Here is a 12,555-nt window from a genome sequence, read left to right on the forward strand (position 1 = left end):
ATATGCCCTGGGCTCCAAATACCCTAGTTACGCCACTGTCTTTGATACTAGTGTATGAGGACAGTGGGCCATTCCGGGAAAGAAAGGTAAGCAGGAGATATCTGTGATAGTAGTGTATGGGGACAGCGGCCATAACGCAAGAGGAAGTTAAGCAGGAGATATCTGTGATACTAGTGTATGAGGACAGCGGGCCATTCCGGGAAAGAAAGGTAAGCAGGATATATCTGTGATACTAATGTATGGGGACAGTGGGCTATTCCGCGAGAGGAAGGTAAGCAGGAGATATCTGTGATACTAGTGTCTGGGGACAGCGGCCATTCCGGGAGAGGAAGGTAAGCAGGAGATATCTGTGATACTAGTGCATGGGGACAGCGGACCATTCCAGGGGGAGAGGAAGGTAAGCAGGAGATATCTGTGATACTAGTGTATGGGGACAGCGGGCCATTCCGGGAGAGGAAGGTAAGCAGGAGATATCTGTGATACTACTGCATGGGGACAGCGGACCATTCCGGGAGAGGAAGGTAAGCAGGAGATATCTGTGATACTAGTGCATGGGGACAGCGGACCATTCCGGGAGAGGAAGGTAAGCAGGAGATATCTGTGATACTAGTGCATGGGGACAGTGGGCCATTCTGGGAGAGGAAGGTAAGCAGGAGATATCTGTGATACTAGTGTATGGGGACAGCGGGCCATTCCGGGAAAGAAAGGTAAGCAGGATATATCTGTGATACTAATGTATGGGGACAGTGGGCTATTCCGCGAGAGGAAGGTAAGCAGGAGATATCTGTGATACTAGTGTCTGGGGACAGCGGCCATTCCGGGAGAGGAAGGTAAGCAGGAGATATCTGTGATACTACTGCATGGGGACAGCGGACCATTCCAGGGGGAGAGGAAGGTAAGCAGGAGATATCTGTGATACTAGTGTATGGGGACAGCGGGCCATTCCGGGAGAGGAAGGTAAGCAGGAGATATCTGTGATACTACTGCATGGGGACAGCGGACCATTCCGGGAGAGGAAGGTAAGCAGGAGATATCTGTGATACTAGTGCATGGGGACAGCGGACCATTCCGGGAGAGGAAGGTAAGCAGGAGATATCTGTGATACTAGTGCATGGGGACAGTGGGCCATTCTGGGAGAGGAAGGTAAGCAGGAGATATCTGTGATACTAGTGTATGGGGACAGCGGGCCATTCCGGGAAAGAAAGGTAAGCAGGATATATCTGTGATACTAATGTATGGGGACAGTGGGCTATTCCGCGAGAGGAAGGTAAGCAGGAGATATCTGTGATACTAGTGTCTGGGGACAGCGGCCATTCCGGGAGAGGAAGGTAAGCAGGAGATATCTGTGATACTACTGCATGGGGACAGCGGACCATTCCAGGGGGAGAGGAAGGTAAGCAGGAGATATCTGTGATACTAGTGTATGGGGACAGCGGGCCATTCCGGGAGAGGAAGGTAAGCAGGAGATATCTGTGATACTACTGCATGGGGACAGCGGACCATTCCGGGAGAGGAAGGTAAGCAGGAGATATCTGTGATACTAGTGCATGGGGACAGCGGACCATTCCGGGAGAGGAAGGTAAGCAGGAGATATCTGTGATACTAGTGCATGGGGACAGTGGGCCATTCCGGGAGAGGAAGGTAAGCAGGAGATATCTGTGATACTAGTGTATAGGGACAGCGGGCCATTCCGGGAGAGGAAGGTAAGCAGGAGATATCTGTGGTACTTAGCGTTTCCGATTTAGCATGGCGCCGCGCCCTGCCCTATTTCTGAAGGGCAGAAAGGACCCTTCCCTCCAGCGCAGTGCCCTGCTGAGACAGCCTGCGGGTTCTGTCTCCACCCGCGGGTAACAGTGTCCCGCGGGTGGTCAAAACGGAAGTGCAGCGGTCACCGCCGGTGAATGGATGCCGGGCGCATCCACAATTTCTACAATTGCAGGTGAATTGCCTGGCATTTTTACAATTGCAGGTGAAAATGTTAATTTTCGCCTAATTTTGTAGAAATGAAGTGATGATGAATAGAGCCCTTAAGGGGCAAATTTTACGATATATTACAGAACAAAATGAGCATTACGGAATAACTACCTCTAAATTAAATATGACAGCTAAAAAAGCCGTTACCCCACTGTTTGAATGTCAGCTCAGAGAGACAAATATTCAACAGATTTTTTTTTTAACCATTGTAACCCCTGGCTACATACTTTTAAGCTATATACTATAATAGGCAAAAGTATTAGTGGGGAAGTGGATATGTTCTGTATTTGTAAATAAATAGTAACACAAAAGTTTAATTGATTGTAATCGGATCGTATTTCAGAGCTGCCTGGTTGTGAAGGAGCCCCAGGACAAGGGGAATGGTTCTATAGGCAGAGACAGTATCATACTGCCCTTAAGAGGTTAAACAGACTCGCAGCAGCACTAGGAGAGGAAATGACTAGAGTACCACGCGCTGAGCCTGGGAAACCCGCTGAGTGACAGCGTAAGAAGGAGGCGGGGAGACAGAGGGGAGGATTTTACTAAAAGCACTGCATGCCGGGAGATAGGCGGCAGGTTGTGTGAGCCTTTATACAGTATTGCGAAGACAGAGGACTGTTGGCAATTTAGCTGAAGGGCTGAGTGCCGGAGAGGTGCAGTCAGAGAGTCTCTTAGAAGTCAGAAGTGGCGGAGGCAAGTGCCGACTGGGCTCCCCGAGGAAGAGAGAACTGACGGAGCTAAGCCTGCTCCTCCCTACAGGGCGTGGTTCTTCCATAAGTGGCCGCCTCTGACTGGATGACAGCCGGAGCTGTCCACCAGACACTGGTTCTGAACTGAAGCTGCTACAGGAGAGCTGGCATGCCTTGAGTATGACAATGGGGGGAGATGTACTAATCCTTGAAGAGAGATAAAGTGGAGAGCGATAAAGTACCAACCAATCAGCTCCTAACTGTCACTTTACAGATTGTGTTTGAAAAATGGCAGTTAGGAGCTGCACCTCCCCCAATGTCTCTAGATTTCACCTAGACTTGAACAGCAAAGGCTCACCTCCCCTCTCTAGCAGAGTCACTCTTCGATTTAAGACTTATTACTGTGAAATAGAATATGAAAAGAAATTGCTGCTGGCTTTAGAGCTAAATACTAAAGAAGCCTTAACTCAGAGATAACAGATGACTTTTATTTCACTTCATACTAAAACTCTCTACTGCTGTGAATAAAGTGACTGTCAATTGACTTCTGACTCACATACAGATGCGCCCAGTTACATTGTAGCTGGTCGCGCCTCAAACATGCGCGCACATCACGCCATGTGATTCCACAGGACTGCATGTGCCATGCCACGCTATGGCGTGCATTGCAATCACACCGTGCATTCCTACAGAGGCGCATACGCAGTGCATGTACCCGCTCGCAAATGCGCGTCTTGTGCTATGAATGGCCGCGATTTGACGCGCCATAAGCAACAATCTAGATGGGTATATCTGTAGATATAGCACCAGGGGTATGACAGCGCAGCAGTAGGCAGTTCCGATATCAACACTACTCTATAAGTAAGTATACTGCACCAAGACAGTGAATCCCGGAACCACATTACTAATATATATATACATTCATATTAAATGTATATATACACACAAGTTTATATACTGTATATACATACTGTAAATACATTCTGTCTAATCAATGAGTGAAGCATTGGATCAGTATAACAGGCCGCACAGGTTACCCAGAGGCCAAGATGCCATGTCATTTATCCATGAAAGATACTTGCCTTAATGAGAAGTGTATACAGCATCACAACAATATACTCCAAGCCCGGGTTTGCATCGTTCAAGTCAGTATCACTCTTCTGTACCTGCAAAACAAAACATAAAACATTTAGGATGATTTCCTAAAAAAAATGACATCATCCACTGACTGTAACATATATAGGTATATATCATTTTTACACTATTATTATTATTATTATTATTACCAGTTATTTATATAGCGCACACATATTCCGCAGCGCTTTACAAGGTGATGTTTTATGGTCATGTAAAGGGATGGTGAAAGGACTACCGGGAAAGGGAATATATCGGACTGGTGTTAATGAAATTGGCTAAGGCCTGTTGTTGGCGGATCATTTGTTTAATACAACAAAAGGAGATAATATACTGTTACTGGAATAGGATTGATTACCTCTGGGGAAGGGGGTAGTGTATTAAGCTACTAGGTAAATGGTCACATATGTAAATATTTACCTGGTAGTCTGTAGCTTTGAATATTAGTTCTCCTATTAATCCTTTAGGGCCTGAATCCAATCCGCTCGCAAATGCCATTGCAGCTGCGATCTCACGGATTGATTTATGAAAATATGCTAATGACTCCTGCTGCTGTCCAGTGCTGAGAGGCGCCCACTGAAGGCATCTCACATGCGCCGCTCTCACACAAACCCAGAAACATCGACTGCGCATCCAGTGGCCATCAGCACTCTAAATAAGTCTAAGCTGCCGCAGACACAGCGGGTCTCCAGACATGTAGAGCGCTCTCCTGCTGCGAGCAAGGACGCCGTGGCTAAGTTATGCACGGCCTGAAAACAGTGCTTAAACGCTATAACACGCCTACTTTTTATTAACCACCCCCATTCCAAATACTGAATCCTCTGTGTGTCTGTGGTCACAAAACAATGGCTAAAATCGCTTAAACTTTGTAAATAATGGCACTGCATGCGGATTCTGAATCAGGCCCTTAATAATAATAATAATGATAATAATAATGGTGTGCTATAGGCATGCATTCCTACAGTATGCTCTGACACCTAGGGGGTATTTTTACTAAAGTGTAGGTTCTTAGAAGTGGAGATGTTGCCCATAGCAACCAATCAGCTTCTAGTTATTATCTTCTAGAAGGTACTAGATAAATGATAAGTAGAATCTGATTGGTTGCTATTGGCAACATCTCCACTTCTATGCCCCCTAGTTCGCTGAATAATTGATCTTTAAATCAAGTATTCAAATATCATTCATAAAGAAAGTAACCACTGTTAATAAAATGTAATTAGGCCATGGGTTGATTTATTTTGTGATCATTAATAATGATTGTATACAATCTTAACAGTCAGTAGGATAACCATGGTCAAAGACTAAGTAAGGGGTACTCCAGTCCCAAGCCTACCGATGGTGGAACCAAAACCATAGAAATCTGTGAAAGCTGGAAGGTTTGAAAACCATAGGCGAAAACCTATTTTACCTCATACCCATTTTACACCGGAGATAAAATCCGGGTTATTGCAGGGTTAACCCGGATAGCTCCTTGGTGTAAAAGAGAGGTTTGGATCGCTGGGTCGAGTGACCCGGCAATCCAACCCAGGTAACTAGCAGGGTTTAACACGGGAGTAACCCGTGAAACCCTGCAGTGTATACGTCGCGCTCCGGGTCACAATGATCTGGAGCGGCATGTCGGCCGATTGGTCCGGCTTCAGTGGAGCTTGGAGATGACGTCACCTCCAAGCATCCACTTCAACGCCGGAAGAGCCGGGTCTATGTTGACCCGACTCCGGTGTGAATGGTGCCGACTCGGAAATGTCCTGGGTCGGCGCCGGCTAAATTTCCAACTCCGGGACAGACCCGGAATTTAGGTGTAAAAGGGGTATCAGTTACACCAGAATATTCACAGCAAGCCAAGGTTACAAAATATCCAGTTTTTACACTATTTACAAGTTGTAGCTAATTTACAATAATCACTCAGTCAATGAGGACGGGATATACTAAACATCGCATCTGCGATGCGGTATATCCCGCCTCTCATCGGGTACATACCGCGGTTGAGTACCGCAGTATGTACTTAGAAGATGGCGTTACCCATCCGGGACGAAGCACTGTAATGCATTACATTCCGGTGCTTAGTACATATGGGGTAAGCGGTAAAACATCCCAAAACTGCATTTTCGGGAGTTTTACTGTGTTTTCCCCTTTAGTACATCCCGTCCTCAGACTGTTAGACCTGGCTAGATGGCATATCGTCAAATTTATGTGTTATTAATATGCATTTCCTACTTTGTTTTGAGTTTTTTTTTTTTTTTAAATGATTATCATATAATAATAATAATAATAATTATTGGGTATAGAATTTGTTTGTTCTTAAATTAAGGACAAAACTAGTGAATTAGGTCTATCAACATGTGACGACTCCAAGTATCGTAGAAACCTATTCAAATATAAACATTATTGACTGATTTGTAACCAAGCATTTTTTGTTCTTATTTAGCTAAATTAGGTTTCATATTTTGGTCATTTCCGTCCATCTATTACCCTCAAGTAAAATAAATAAAAAATGACCCTGCCAAAGCTGACCTTTACATGACACTGACAAATCTCCAGTGTACGCGCTTTCGGAGGTGCTAAGAAGCATCCTGTCACGGTCACAAATTATTAAACATTTCCATTGGCGATTCTGTGTGAAATACTGTGTGATTACCACTTTCTGGTCATTTATTCTGTCTCCAGGACCCCCCCCCCTCCCAAAAAAAAAAATGTGAGAGGCTAATCTGAAGAGACACTGATAAATGGAAAGTTGTATTTTCTCAACAAAACCGTCATTCAAAGGTACCAAAATAAAACACGAGGTCACAGAGTAAATGCCACATTCAGCTTATTTGCACTAATCTGGAGTCCAACAAGTTAAACCAATTTGCTTTAAGGTTAAACCAGTTGAAGAGACTGAGGCCCTGATTCAGAGCCGCTCGCTCTGACCAGAGCGCTCGCTCTGAATCAGGGCCCTCCTCCATTAAAATGGAACGTCCTCCTGGACGCTCGTATAGCTGTGGGTGACCACCCACAGCATATACGAGCATCCAAAAAGATGGTCGCGATGGTCATGACCATCGCTACCATCGGACTTGTGACGGAAACCCTGCGGTAGGGTTTCCCAGCCACAAGTCCTCGAGTGATTTTGGCTCTATCAGAGCCAAAATCACTCCCTCTGACATCACTAGTGATGTCAGTGGGGCCGGCTTCAGACGGTAGGCGTTCCCATGGGAACACCTCCGTCTGGCCGCCAAGCCCCCGGCACGCCCACCAAGGGGGCGTGCTGTCAGTCACCATCGACAGCACGCCCCCTTTGGTGCGAGATCCGGAGCGACAGCTTGGCTGTTGCAGTCCGGGTCTCGCGCATGCGCACGATGGAGCTCCCTCCGTCGTGCGCATGCGCAGTGGGGACCATCGACCCACTTGCGAGCGTACTGCCGCTTGCGAGTGGGTCTGAATGACCCCCTCAGCAGATATTCCTAAATAATATAAACTTTTCTGCAGATGAAACAATGGATTTAATAATATACACAGTAGAGAGTGATACACTATCATCAATAATGTGATCAAACCAGGGCCGAAACTAGGATTTTTGTCACCAGGGGCAAGGCAGTAATTTGGCACCCCCCCTGCCCACCATAAGATGGCCTTTTCTGACATAAATGTAATATTCATCCACCTATAAATATATATATATAGAACGCTAGGTCCCCTGTCCAAACAAGTTTGTATGTAAATATAGATCTATTGATATCTCTAGGATAGAGGTGACAGGGACTAAACAAAGTGGACACGAACAGGACAGAGATGACAGGACCAGCGTATATGTGACGGAATGGGTATGATATACCGTCGGCCGCATGGCCGGCGGTTCGATTCCCGTCAGCGTCAGCCCGACAGGAGCATAGTGCGACACAGCGGAAGCCCGACAGCGCTGGAAATCCCGATCGTGGATAGGTAAGTATCCACTAACCTAACCTAACCCCCCTAACCCTAACCCTCCTTAGGGGTGCCGAACCCTAACTTCCCCCTCAAGTGCCTAACCCTAATCCCCCCTCTAAGTACCTAACCGTAAGCACCCCCTTCCCCGCTGCCTAAACCTAAGTCCCCCGGGGGGGTGCCTAACCCTAAGTCCCCCCCGGGGGTGCCTAGCCCTAACCCTCCCTCTCCCTAGTCTAACCCTAACCCTCCCGGGGGGGTGCCTAACCCTAAGTCCCTCCCGGGAGCCCTAAACCTAACCCTCCCCCCACGCGGCTGTCCGCTCGCGGCGCCCGGCATCATGATCGTCGGGGAAATGCGGGCGTCTACATCCAGACGCCCAGCATTTCACCTTTGCCGGGATAAGACAGTCGGGAAGCCGGCTGCCGGTATATAGGCAGTCAGCTTCCCGATTGCTTCCCTATGTGACAATGCCAGGACAGCATTGACAGAACCAGGACAGAGCTGACAGGCAAAGTATAAAGGTGACAGAGACAGGAAAAAGGGGACAGGGCCAGGACAGAAGTGACAGGGACCTGGATATAGGGGCCAGGATAGAGGTGACACGGGAAGGAAAGAGGGAACACGGGTGAAAGAGCCAAGACAGAACAGTGGGGTCAGGAGAGAAGAGTGACAGGGACCTGGATATAGGGGCCAGGATAGAGGTGACAGGGCCAAGACAGAACAGACGGGACAGCATAGAGGGGTAACAGGGACAGGAAAGAGGGGATAGAGCCAGGGCAGAGGTGACAAGGATAGGACAGAAGTGACAAGGCAGAAAATAGGGGACAGGACAGAGGTGACAAGGATAGGACAGAAGTGACAAGGCAGAAAATAATGGACAGGACAGAAGTGACAAGGCAGAAAATAGGGGACAGGACAGAGGTGACAGAACAAAGAGGGCAGGGTAGGACAGAGGTGAGAGGTCCAGGACAGGGGAGACAGCAACAGAACCGAGAGAGGACTGTGCCAGGACTGAACCCCCCACCTTATTGGGCTCACTGGACACCTTCCCTTCCCTTAGTGAGCACACTTAACAATCATCCCCTGTTTGCTGGGCAAATATAGCAACCCCTCACTTAGTGGTCACACTTAGCACCCCCTAACTTCCCTTGCTAGGCAAACTTACCACCCCCCCTCCCCAATCTGGCCACACATAGCAACCCCTCTCTCAATGGCCACATTTAGCACCCCCCTACCTTACATTGGTACACTTAGCCCCCCACCCTCTCCTCCATACAGGGCACTTAGAACCCCCCTCCCCCTTCCTGGACAAACTTAGAACCCCTCCACCCTTGCCAGGAGACTTACCTCCATTATTCTTTCTTTCCCGGCGCACTGAGAGCCACTGGGTGCAGCAGCCGCATCTTCTCTGGAGTCCCGCTGCCTGGCTGCCACCCGCTATCCACTAAGCATCTCTGCAGTCACTGGAACTCCGACTCCCGCCGATATGCGCTTAATGTCAAGGCCCTTCCAGATAGGCTTCCAATGGGGGAGGAGTGTCACTGTTCAAGTGCAGCGCAGCAGAGGAGCGGGAAGCAAAGGATAGGGGAGGAAGGAGGGAGGGGGAAGTTAAAACAGCAGGGGGTAGGACTGTACAAAGAGCCTCTCAGACAGGCTCAGCCGCACTTCTCTGCAGCAGGCTGCCGCTGCATGTAATACAGCTTGACAGGCGCAGCGGCAGTCTGCAGCATCAATGGACTCGGCAGCAGCTACAGGGAGAGCGCCTCTCCAGTATGGCGTCTTCCTGTAATGTGGGTTTGCGCTGGCCCTGCGGGGATGTATATAGCTGGTTTGGTGGCCACGGGGGTGACCGCTCATGCCGCCCGCCCCCGCCCATAATTTCGGCACCGGACATCGGCACCTCAATAATCCGGAACCCGGTGCACGCGCACCTACAGCCCCCCCTCTAGTTGCGGCCCTGATCAAACCCCCCTTCCCCCCTGAAAATAGCAATTGACTGCATTTCTCATATGCACCAGGCTGCGGAAAGCAAAGCTTGGACCCTTAATGTCATATTTAGAAAACTTTCACAGTTTGTCTTCATTTGTTTTTTTGCTGTATTTGGACCGTATTCAATTAGAAATAAAAAAGTCATTTTCCGGGAAAAAGTATTCCCGATTGCGGCTTTTCGTATGGTCGGAACTTTTCTCCAAATTCAATTCCAACCGGTTTTCACCTACGCGGAAAGTCAATGCAATGTAATACGCGAAAAAGATTTGCCTAAGAATAGCAGGAGAAAAGAAGGGCAACATTTTTATTTTGGGGTGCAAACATGGGGAAACCACTCAGAACCGTTGGGATAGCCCCCCCAAAGGGCAACTGTGTCAAAATATCCCTAGGAAAAACATAAGAACTCCACAAAAAGTACTTTCATTTTGGGGGCGAAAAAGTACAAAGTGGGGGGACAAGCACAAAAACTAGCGAAATAGACTTCTTGGGGTGCTGTAAGGAGGGGCCAAGTGTTTTGGGGTTTGCAGGTGCAAGCATGAGAGTGGTTTTTCACGTGTTTTTAAAAGTTCACTTTAGAGACATAACACTATGCTAGCACCCATTTTCAAGTACCCCAAATTTGCCAGGACTACTTATTTTCACACAAAAATACTGCTTAATGCCATTCTTCACCACTTGTGCAAAGACGCTAATAAGAAGCTAATGAAACAACTTAAGTGCCCAAAATAGTTTTATTAGGGCTATTCGGACACATCTACATTGATCCCCAATGTTAGTGCATCTTTTGGGGGGTTCAGGCTGATTTCCCCAAATATGACAGCATTTTCTGCCTGTTCTAAATTCGCCACTTGCTGTTTTTGCATGGTTTATAATTGAATACGGTGAATAGCAGGGACGCACATGATAAGTGTCCGCGTTCAAAACACACGATGCCGGGGAAAAGTCGGCAGCAGGCGAAACTTTTCTGCAGATACAAAATTAATTGAATATGGCCCTTTATATGAAACTTGCTGCTGGGACAGTCCATGCAAAATAGATTGGTCCTGGCAAGGAGAAAATCTTTTGCAACATATACATTTAGCACCATACACGTGCACCAACAAAGGGCATTTCTATAATTGGTGCACTGCACAACCTGCACCCATGTTTTTAATACTTACCACTCCGCCGACGGAGTCCCACGTCCGCGCCGGTATCAGCGCTGTCAAAAATACCTGGAAACTGGCCGCCACAGTTTCGCACTTGCGCAGTAGTGAAAACACCGGGAAAATGGCTGCGGCACCCGATGGTTTGCGTACAACTACAATGTTTGGAGGTCTGCGTCTGCGCAGGATCTGTATTGAGATAATGTGAGCTTGCTTGCTGTGCCCGGATGTCACAGCCTGGTTCACAGACTGCGGACTTTATGGGGGCGATGTCAGGCAGCGTCCCAGAAAAAACGGGCATGTCGGCCCGGGTTTTCAGGGTGTGCTGAAGCCAGTGGCTGTGTCCTTGTACGCGGCTTCACTATCTTCAGCTGTGTGAAAACACAGGCCATCCCCAGTAACCCGAAGGATATCCAGATGACCGATGATCATGCAGATGATCCGAAGCTGCATCCTCCGACGCAACTAAGGATCACAAAAGTCAGTCGGAGGTGTTTATTTACACAAGACGCCTCCAGCGGCATAAGCATATTATTGCACAGCACCTGTGTCCAAAGACTTACTGGGCTGCTGCGTCCATCTCTGAATAAGGTCCTACATGTACAAGCACCCATACCATACTTGCCGACTTTTATCTGTTGCCCGGAGAGCACTTTGGGGGGTGGGACCGGGTTCCTATGTCATTAGGCCCCGCCTCCATCACGGCAAACTGCAGTGAATCGCTGGAGCGCAAGGAGGGAGCAGGGTTAAATGATGCATTTTTCGTATCATTTAGTCCCACCCCTCCATACAAAGCCGCGATTCACAGCATTTATGCCACGATTCATGGCAATTATTTCCTCATTCCGCCCACTTCACTAGGAAGTGGGCAGGCTGCAGGACATCCGTATACACTTCCAGGGGGGCGGGGGGCTCCCTGAAAATTCGGGAGCCTTCCGCAACTTCCGGGAGTGTACAGAGCCGTAACTAGACTTTTTGGTGCCCTGTGCCAGAAAGAGTATTGGCACCCCATACATTTTTTCAAAGGGACATAATGCACCCAAAAAAGGTCCATGGCTTCATGGGGAAGGGCCAGGGAAGACATAGGGGAGGCCAGGAGATGCTGGGGATGAAATAAGAGGAAGCTACAAGCAAGAATGATAATAAACAGAAATTTGACAGGTCCAAACAGCGCCCCCTGACCTGTGGAGCCCTGTGCCATGGCACCGGCCGCACTACCCTAGCTACGGCCCTGGTTAAGTACGACCCATACTTGCTGGATAATAATGTAGTAAATACTCTACATCCAGTATACTAAACAAACTGAGCTTTACTGAGCATTAGGTTATATTACCTGTAGCCAACTGCATCTTCAGGGATAATATTTCCTGACTGTATGCAGTGTACATCCCAGGAGATCTGTATTTGGTTATGGAGAGCCTATGACACTCCCGAGTTATGGCCAAAGCCTTTTTGGTTAATTCTTCTGCAGAGTGAAAACGTTTATATAAACTCACCTAAGACATGACATTGCACTATATATTGGAATCTCTTTGCCTGCATATAATTCTTACCATCGAGCGTTGTGAACTTATTACAAAGAAGAGGCACAGTAATCTCCTGAAACATTGATGGGAAATAATCTAATTAAAAATGATAGTTGTATTGTATAATATCTGGGTCATTTAAAAGACGATTCCCCAGCAAAGTTTTGGCTCTCTCTTCTTATGCTTTCTTAT

General features: G+C 47.7%; 1 protein-coding gene across 1 annotated transcript in view; it reads right to left on the reverse strand.

Annotated features, from left to right (window-relative positions):
* Positions 1 to 12,555, reverse strand: part of LRFN2 (leucine rich repeat and fibronectin type III domain containing 2) — a 669,153-nt gene that overhangs the window by 475,318 nt on the left and 181,280 nt on the right. The window contains exon 2 of the mRNA XM_088451846.1: positions 3,746 to 3,829. The gene's annotated coding sequence lies outside the window, so the exon portion shown is untranslated. The remainder of the gene's footprint in view (positions 1 to 3,745; positions 3,830 to 12,555) is intronic.

Source organism: Taudactylus pleione, unplaced genomic scaffold (assembly GCF_031769625.1).
Source record: "Taudactylus pleione unplaced genomic scaffold, aTauple2 ptg000031l, whole genome shotgun sequence".
Classification (NCBI taxonomy): Eukaryota; Metazoa; Chordata; class Amphibia; order Anura; family Myobatrachidae; genus Taudactylus; species Taudactylus pleione.